Source organism: Scardinius erythrophthalmus (assembly GCF_964197995.2).
Source record: "Scardinius erythrophthalmus genome assembly, chromosome: 11".
Lineage (NCBI taxonomy): Eukaryota > Metazoa > Chordata > Actinopteri > Cypriniformes > Leuciscidae > Scardinius > Scardinius erythrophthalmus.
Window position 1 is genome coordinate 2,684,296 of NC_138231.1, and position 10,404 is coordinate 2,694,699.

At 36.3% G+C, this 10,404-nt stretch overlaps 1 protein-coding gene across 2 annotated transcripts in view; it reads right to left on the reverse strand.

Moving 5' to 3' along the window:
• Nucleotides 1-7,578, reverse strand: part of LOC308699078 (uncharacterized protein) — a 38,361-nt gene extending 30,783 nt beyond the window's left edge. The window contains exons 1-6 of one of the 2 annotated variants that reach the window (XM_081379667.1): nucleotides 7,394-7,578; nucleotides 6,610-6,643; nucleotides 4,579-4,631; nucleotides 2,013-2,156; nucleotides 1,369-1,413; nucleotides 1,045-1,104 (exon numbers count right to left, since the gene is read on the reverse strand). The gene's annotated coding sequence lies outside the window, so the exon portion shown is untranslated. The remainder of the gene's footprint in view (nucleotides 1-1,044; nucleotides 1,105-1,368; nucleotides 1,414-2,012; nucleotides 2,157-4,578; nucleotides 4,632-6,609; nucleotides 6,644-7,393) is intronic. The other variant, XM_081379668.1, reaches the window with a different exon arrangement.
• Between the last annotated feature and the right edge of the window lie 2,826 nt (nucleotides 7,579-10,404).

Below are 10,404 nucleotides of genomic sequence, written 5' to 3' on the forward strand. Positions count from 1 at the left end.
CACAGTCATTGTCCCGACACTCTTTTGTATGTCATTCTATTAGAAACTTTCAAATTTGATTAAAACGCCCTTGAAATTTAAGCAAATCCATAAATGTTTTCCACGTTTTCGAAGTACACTCAACTAATGACATTTTACAGTGTAAATATATTGTGAATACATTTCTCCAATAAGTATATTTACACCATATACTTATCATAATATATTGATCATAAATATTGGAAATATATTTTCATTCCGTAAGGGTATCTAGTCGCGAGCCTGAATTCTCAGACAGTTCTGTCCAATACAACACTTGTAGATTAAGAAATGGTCCGTACACAGTCGCTGTATGGAGAGAAGTAGCCAGTAAAATAAGCACTTCCTCCACTTTGGATCTGCCATGCTGCTGTTACAAAGCTCCATCAGCACAGATCACTGAAACAAAGACGTTTTCCACTTTTCACCAAATTTGACCTCCACATTAAATTTAAAGGGTTAGTTCACCCAAAAATGAAACTTCTGTCATTAATTACTCTCCCTCATGTCGTTCCAAACCTGTTAGACCCTAGTTTATCTGCAAAACACAAATGAAGATATTTTTGATGAAATACGAGAGGATTCGGTCCTTACATAGGCAGCAACGTCACTACAACTTTCAAGGCCCAGAAAGGAAGTAAAGACATTGTTAAATAGTCCAAGTTATGAAGCGATGAGAAAACCTTTTGTGCACATATTTTAATAATGTCTTTATTAACTTTCTGGGCCTTGAAAGTTGCAATGGCATTGTTGCATATGAATGGATCAGAATCCTCTTAGATTGCGTCAAAAATAACTTCATTTGTGTTTCAAAGATGAACAAATGTCTTACGGGTTTGGAACAACATTATGGGGAGTAATTAATGACAGAATTCTTTCATTTTTAGGTGAACTAACCCTTTAAGGGAACCCTGTTGTCAATATAAATGGGTCTCTTTGTAGATTCCAATTAAAATGACTTAATTCTGACTTTCACAAAAAAATGGAAAGTGTGACATTTCATAAGACATTTGAAAAACAGCTTACCCTTTGTTGTGTGTGGTTTGTCCAAGTGCTTGCCAATTGGCTGCAGTTCTTTATCCTTGCCTGTTATAAAACATATGAGTACAACAGAGGAGACTTTAAATACAGATAATATACAGTAATGGCACAAAATGCTGACTAAATAGATACCAGTAATTGTGCCATACATCTAATTTACCAAATATATTGGGGTTTATTTTGATATGAAATGATATGAAAAAAAATAAAAGCAAGTGAAACCATGCAAATCATAAAGTACTGGTTCTTTAAAAGGAAAACAATATCAGAAGTCTTCATAATCCTCCTGTTTAATTTAAATCGTATTACCTTTGGATGGTTGTTCAACTTCATTAGTGGACTCCACTGATTTGTCTGGACAAATAATAGCTCTCTTAGTAAAAGAATATTAAACAAGCAATCCTAAATATCAGTAAGCACACTCAAACTGTTCTTCCAGTAATATTCTAACTAACTGTGCTCTAAAGACAGGATTGACAGGATAATACAGCAAAATATGAAGAGCTCGTCTCAATGTGTTGGAGCAATGGCGGGAGATCTCTGTGCGAGCCAGTTGAAGTTGGATGTCAGAGCTTTGCTGGGAAATTAGTTCAGCAGACTCTAAAACTTCTCGGTTTTAAAGGGAAGAAGAGCTATCAAGAACATTCATGAGGCTTCTGAAGAGGCCTTGCAATGGGCGGATCTGTGGCTTTATTTTGGGGAACCCTGTGGCTCACTGTCTAGGGTACAGACTGAGCACTGTGACCTGGGCTCAAATCTAACCCAGGCCCTCTACTGCATGCCAACAAATTACCAATGTGTGGGCCAACTGCTGACTAGAAGGGCCTGCTGACTGAAAACGGCAAGCTCAATGTTATGATGTTGAAAAATGCCCCAACGTTCACTTGTTTTACGAACATAAGAATGACCTAGCAACCGAAGGTATATAAACGAAAGCATTTAATACAACTAACCTTTGTTTTCATGCTCTGATATAAAAACATGGTCTTCTCCCGTTCATCATTTACAGTTTTTGTGTGCGCCTTCATGTATCGGTATTCACAAGCATTGTGATGTGCTCTAAGTTTCTGGAGGTGACCCAAGTGACAGCTTTGAACCTACAAAACAAACAAACAAAAAAGGTTTTTGGAAGCTTTTCTTTTGCCATTTATGCTACCTCCAGAACTGAACCTTCAAATAAGGATTTATTGTTGACAGTAGGGCTGTTGGAACGAATTCCGAAATTCGAATATAATTCGAATATTTAAAAAATCAATACTATTCGAATGCTGAAGTTCCTATTCGAATATTGCTTTTGTACATTAAAAAAAAAAATGCAATCTTGCCTTTCTTGTGCGCATGTGAAAATGAAATGCTTTTGTTTCGTCAGATGAACAATAACGTTTTTGAATCGTAACACAATTGTGCACGTTATCCACGCACGCAGTATCATAACAATACTGTCAAAAATCGCGGAGAGCAATGTATGCACGAAAACGGAGATCACCACTCCTGACAATTTGAGAAGCGATGTGTTGAAGGTGTTTGGATTTCAAACCCTTAATGGAAAAACTGACAACGTTACACCCTGACAAGCTAGGCGATCTGTCCGAGGAACCGCCGCTAAAACAGGCAAGAATTATTCTTTTCTACCTCTCTCCTCATCACGGTTACGAGCTGTCCGCACGTTAAGGGATTATAGCGAGGCGGTTGTTATAGCGAATAACAACCCCGACAGGCTGAACTTATTACATGGCTATACAAAATAAATAAACAATTTGACACAAAATATTGATTTAAAAAGGAGTTTATTGATTTAAAAACGATTGTACTGCTTCCGCTAAAGAACATAGACCGTTCCGCGTCCATAGCAACGCTGTTTTTCATGGCAATGCGTGTTATACTTCGCACTCGCAGCGGTCTGTTATCAAGAAATAACAGACCGCATCAAAGAGTATAGAAGTACTTCTATACTCTTTGACAGCATTCTACATTAGAATTCAACCAAGCCATGTAATAAAAGGCAATAACAGACAAACTGACACGGTTTATCTGTGAAGATATGAGACCGATCAACATCACGCATTGGCGATCCATAAGACTGTGTAATGTCGTAAATATTAATAATAGGATACATTTGAGCATTTAATATTCGAATATTATTCGAATATTGAATAAAATAAGGAATGGAATTCGAATAGCATTATAGAGGAAGATTGACAGCCCTAGTTGACAGCAAACACTCTACCATGTGAGCCACAGGGGATCCCCTATATTCCACGGAACAACTCATAAAGAGCAGCAAAATAAAAGGATAAAATAGAATTAAAATAGAATTTCTCAAATTAGAAATGTCTTAGTTATGGATACAGTGTCCTGTAACACAATTGTGACCCTGGACCACAAAACCACAAAAATCTGAATACATAATCTTTCCATTGATGTATGGTTTGCCAGGACAGGACAATATTTGGCTGAGATACAACTATTTGAAAATCTGGAATCTGAGGGTCCAGAAAAATCTGAATATTGAGAAAATCGCCTTTAAAGTTGTCCATTTCTATTGGCGATTGTGCTGCATCCACTCACAAAAATAAATGTTTTATATATTTGAGGTAGATAAGAATAGGACAGAGGCCGCACTATGCATAAACGTTTTTTATTCGTTGCACAACGTTTATGCATAGTGCGGCCTCTGTCCTATTCTTATGTATTATATTTTTAGGCCAGCACTCTAAAAAGTGTATTATCAAAAATTGAGTGAAGCCTGCTCCTATCCTCATTAACCATATATTTGAGGTAGGAAATTTACAAAATATCTTCATGGATCATAATCTTTACTTAATATCCTAATGATTTTTCGCATAAGAAAAATCGATAATTTTGACCCATACAGTGTATTGTTGGCTATTGCCACAAATATACCCGTGCAACTTAAGACTGGTTTTGTGATCCAGCGTCACAATTGTGTTTGTCCGGTATAGGTTCAGTTGGTTGCCAACTATATAGTTAGTTAGTTGATAAATTTGTTGTCTTGTCAATCAGTTAGTCAGTCAGCTCCTTTACTGAACACAATAATTACATTATAACATACTTTACACTGCTGTTGGATGAATCAAATTAAAATAGCATGCTTTTTAATGCGTCTAACGAAGTTATTTCATTTTCAGAAAAACCTGTTCCCTTATATGGGTCATTAGCTGAGACCTTAATCTAGAAATATATCAATTTATAATAATGTAGTATTAAATAATAAAAACTAAAAACTAACTTCTAAAACTGTTTTGTCCCTTACCTCAACCAACAGTTTTATTTATATAACCCTGATGGCAGATGGCAGATTCTTCTAGAATGATCATTTTTATCAAGCTTGTATATTTAAATTCAATAATTTCACTTAAATGACAATGAAGATTACCTATTAATTGTAATTTAAGTGAAATTACAGAACTTAAATATACAAGCTTGATAAAAATGATCATTCTATAAGAAAATTTCAGATGGCAGATATATATATGTTTATCTGTGGATATAGCCTACCTTTGTTTTCTCTTCTGTCACATCATCTGTCACATCATCTGTCACATCATTCACTGCAATGTAAATCACAAAGACAAAAAAAGTATTGTTATTTAAAATATTTTTCCATTTTACTTCCTCCTACTATAGCCCTTATGCACCAGAGAAACAAGCGCGCTGCATCTTTAGAATATTGTCTTTGAACTTCCGTTTTTGCGGACGCTCTGTATATCTCTCTGGCATTCGCTCTCCAGGAGTAATTAGCTTTTGAAGTGGATTTTCTTAATGTAAAGTTAACGAAGATGTCTTAACAAATGTCAGTAGAACGGGAAGATTTTAAAACGAGCCGTTCATTCATAAATAGACAAGATCGCTGTGAAAATACAGACCGGAAGACAAAAGACAACGAGCTACATAAGGTCTATAGGATTAGGCTTAAACAAGAGAATCATCAGTATCGAATAACAAACTAATACATTTAAAATAAGTATATCAAAATAAGGCTGATATCAATGACACCAATTTAGCAAAACCTGTATTTACCACAAATTTAATGTGAACTGTGACTTTTAATTTCATACAATGATAAAAAATTACAACAAAAACTTAACTATCGTATCGGCTGAAATTGACAGTACACAGGACAACATGTTGTATTTCCTCAGCACGAAGTTAATTATATCAGTGGTTCAGTAACTGGACATTACTAACATGTCAAGTTTAGGGATAATTGGCCAAATTTATTTAGCCATTAGAAATTCATTTTCACCAACGATGAATGCATGTAAAATACATTTTTTAGATATCAGCGAGGTATTTTTTTATCTTTATATTGAACATGAAGAAAAGTACACTTGGTTTCACAATAACATGATCATATGGCTAGACATATTTATCTCGTTTAATGCCACAATACCAAATCTTCTGTCCTTTGAAAGCGTCTCAAATGTTTAACAAAAAAGTAAAAATACTGAAATGTTTTTTTAAATGAACTTTTTCACTAAAATAAGCAGATATAATCACCTACTTGACTTTAATTTCTAACAGATGATCTGTTTTATTTTTTTATCAAACCGTAAAGAAAATGTACAGATCAAGTTATAACAAAAAAAAATGTAAGTTTACAAAAATCAACCTTAGATTATATTAATTACTACAATCATCCCTTAATTACTTTGTGATAATGTAGTGGCCTCTAAACTTCTATTTAAACTGACCGGTTATTAATTAAAACATTATTTACCTAAACAAAAGATAGCAGATTAAAAAATTGAATTTCATGCACATCCATGAACTTGGCATGGTGTTGCAAGAGAATGAAAGGAGGGCGCATGGGGGGCTATGATGGATATTTCTTTTTCTCCAAGATTGTGCTTTTAAAAACCTTGGTTACTCTGGCTCATTAAGCTACATATATAAGCTTTAAGAATTAGGCTATTTTAAGTAATAAATGACGCACTACAATTTGACATAGCGTACCACAAATGAGTAAAATGTGTTTTGTAACCTACTATGTGCGTTCGATATAGAGGCGATGTCAAAAGCGTCAGTATATGACGCCCTAGGATTAGAATGCCCAAGGCGTCATATACTGACGCTTTTGACATCGCCTCTATATCGAACGCACATGGCACCCTTTAGCGTCAATATGAGACGCAGATAGATATGGGCCAGAAGGCGCGTCAGTATATGACGCCCTAGGATGAGAATGCCCAAGGCGTCATATACTGACGCTTTTGACATCGCCTCTATATCGAACGCACATGGCACCCTTTAGCGTCAGTATGAGACGCAGATAGATATGGGCCAGAAGGCGCGTCAGTATATGACGCCCTAGGATGAGAATGCCCAAGGCGTCATATACTGACGCTTTTGACATCGCCTCTATATCGAACGCACATGGCACCCTTTAGCGTCAATATGAGACGCAGATATATATGGGCCAGAAGGCGCGTCAGTATATGACGCCCTAGGATGCCATGTGCGTTCGATGTAGACGCGACGTCAAAAGCAACTGACGCCCTAGAGTGAGAATGCGTTGCATTATCTCACCTGTGCATCCAGAGCTGCCATTCGTAACGTTAGTCTGCAAGCACATGTGTCATAGACAGTCAGACATCATGGTCAAACATCACATTACACTGTATTTAAAACTGCAATGATAAAATTTGGCAATGTATTAAAGTAATTGACACTGTAACATAAGCCAATACAATACTGAAAATAAATGCCATTTATTGTCTGATCTTGAAAACTGCATTACAGAAGTAGAAAAAATTGTTCTGAATTTAACTTCCCTCTTGCTTTTTTGAAACCCATTATTAGTGTTTATAGTGATAAAACGCATGAATCTCAGGCCTGGCCTCAGACTCCTCATGGCTGCACGTGTAGGCCGCAAAAGATGCAACTCCTGGCCATCTTAGATTAATGTTACCAAAAGTGAGCTAAACATCTAGGTGAAGTAACAGGGACGCAAAATATGTCTTTCAGAAGTAACAAAGACAACAACATATTAAATTAGGCGAAGTTTAAAAGCGGATTACCGCTAAAAATGCAGTCACCTATGCAATCCTAACTGTGGCCTTAAAACATGAGCTTAAGACTCTTAGGAATCTAAAGCCCTAATTAATATATTATTGTTAGACTATCATTATTTTCATTTTGGTAGATTAATCTATACTTTATGCAAAGCTGCTTTGAGATTATGATTAATGTGAAAAGCGCTATGGAAAATAAAATGACGTGACATTTACGTTACGATATATGTGCAAACAATAAGTTAAATAAACAGCACCATATTATTTTGAGAACCTTGTACAAAAAGTCAAAAACTTACTTTTTCGTCGGATGTCTCGTCTCCTCTCGTCTCCATCTCGCCGTGTCCGTCTCATCCCTGCCTCTCGAGCATCTGAGTGTCGCAGGTGTGAGACGCGGGGGGGGGGGGGGAGACCCGGGAGAGTGGGGGAGGGGACGGTCGCGGTGGGGACTCGAACCTCAGGTTCTGTGTGATCTGGGTCCGCCATTACTGACATTCACTCGGCGCACTATATATATAGCTATGTTTATTACCCGCGAAAAAAAAAATTCTTGTGCAGTTTTTGTATTATTTTAAAAAATGATGTATGCACATATGCTCTGATAATATAGTGTATAGGATATATTATGTTATAAAAGAAATACATTTTCTGCTCAAATTCAGATATGTTTTTTTTTAAGTACAAATAAAATTTCAGAATGTAGATGTTAAAATACATATTAAATGTGATATTTAAAAAAAACACATTAATGAATGGAACCAATTTGGAACTTTTAAAACAACTCACAAAAAGATTGACATTCATAAAAATAAAAAAAAATAAAAAAAATATTAGTAGACCTTGTACTCACCAGAACAGATATTATTTTTACCCTCTGAGAGGAGATCAAATAAATAAAATAGGTTTGAAAGCAGTGAGGCTTATTATGGATACGAGGCCTCCGCACACGATAACGTCCTTTAGAAACTGTGTATACTGATTCTGAAACTCTTTAACTGCATTCTCCTCCTCACTACTGTTAAAATAACAACAAACATCTTCACAGAAAGTGCTCTCCTTGCTGTTCAAGATAATGACTGACACCATGTATTGCTAGCACTTCTCCTGCTACTGCTTTCTCTCCAGACACACTGCTTGTTGTATTCCTCATTAGTCGCTCTGGATAAAAGCGTCTGCTAAATTAATAAATGTACATGTAAATGCGCTCACCTAAACAGCAGTTCGCCAGGTAGAGGAGAATGGAGAAAGACTTTATTTGCAAACTACATAAATTAACTGTCAATTCAAGTTAAAAACACTATCACGTGATTTCATTTATGGTAAGAATAACACATAGTAAAAATAATTCAACAAACGCTGAAGCAGTTTCTCCACACTGGGAACCCTTCCGGCTCAGCACTGGAGCAGATTCTCCCACAATGACATGAAACTACTTAGAGTAACACCTAACTTAAACAGAAATAAGAGTGTGTTGTAGACATTTACGTTTGCATGTGTACTGCATACATCCATACACTGGTGTGTGTTAGACTAGTGATTATGACACAGTGCTCATCATGTCCAGGATCTGAGTTCACCTGGTCAGATTAGCCATAATGATTTAGCACCTGCTCTCACCAACATCTGGACCCAGAGGTCAATGTGCAGCTAGGGTTAGGGTTAGGGTTAGGGTTAAGGTCAGGGAGAGGTACTGGTCCACCACATCCAGATGCTGACAGCATTAGGGTTAGGGTGGGGTCGGGTCAGGTTAGGGTCAGGGTACTGGTCCACCACATCCAGATGCTGACAGCACCTCTGCTTCATGCCCTGCTGGCTCTATTATCTGCTCTGCTAACAGGACTGGTGATGGTCAGTCCTCCACTGTGGCCTGTGGCTGCTCCTGCTGTGACACTGGGAACGGGAGCGCAGACGCTGGCACATGCTTACCTCAGCAGCACAGGGGCATTAGCCATGTTCTTAGCTAGCCATCATTGCCCCTCTTCTGCTTTACAGCAGCACATCTGGATGCTGGATCAGTAGATTATTTCTACATCTGTTTATCTCTCACGCTGTGCTGTTCACTTCCGTTAGCTTCATGAGAAGAGCTGTGTCTGGCCCGTTCTCTCACACTGAGCACTCTTCTGCTGAGAGTTCTGCTAAAGCAGTGTCAGTCTCTCTCTGCTAGCTCACAGCATCTAGTAAGGCACACGGGGTTGAAGACTATATAAACTGTGAGATATGAGGTATGATGAGGGTGTAATGTGCTGCTAGGGTTAGGGTTAGGGAGAGGTAAGGCACAGGGTGTTGAAGACTACTGATATACTGTGAGATATGAGGTATGATAAGGGTGTCATGTGCTGCTCTGTTAGCCTAGCGGCTAGCATTTACCAGATAATAAAGGCATGAAACATTTTTATAAATAGTGTGTTAGTAGTTCACTTTTAAGGCTTTTGAGAGAGCACAGAGAATGTGTGTATCAAATATCACACCATTTGTGCAAAGGAATTACAAAAACAGACCAAAATATGTTGAATCCCATTTGTGATATACTTAATTAAAAAAGCCAGAAGATTAGAAATAACAGCAGCTGCCAATTTTAGAAACAAAGATTGTATATTGTCAGGGCCTGTTCATTTATTAATATATATATGCTCCTCTTTGATTCTGTGTAATGTATGCAGAAAGGCTCTGTCAGAAGGGTATCCCAGAGTGGAAAAACTATTATCATTTACTGATCATGATTTAATTAGTTTAGAATTAAATGATAATTACATATTATAGTAATGATATAATAATGTATTATAATTACATTAACAAAATCACTTTGGAGTGTTTTTAACTAATTAATTAATTAATTAATTAATTAATTAATTAATTAATTAATTAATTAATTAATTAATTATTAATTAATTTAATTAATTGATTTAGATTTAGTATATAATCCCCCCCCCCCCAATACAACAGTCCACGGAGAGGCGAGACTGAAACCCTGGAGTTGGCAAACCTCATTTGATTTCTTTCCTATTGTCATCAATAATGAGTATATGAATATAGATACTGTAGATCCCTGATTAATTACATGAATGGCATTTTTAAGAGATCTGTTGTATTCTAATCATTTGAAGAATTTGCTAAATTAAAAAAATAATATTTAGTTTGTGGCTCAGTCTATCCAGAATCTTCATTCTAGTGTATCAACAGTAAATTTATTTAATTATGTTTATTTTATAAAGTAATATAAATAACTAAATAGTATACTAATATCCAGTATAAATATATATATATATACCCTATTAACTCATATCTTACTATTACTATTATTAAATACTTT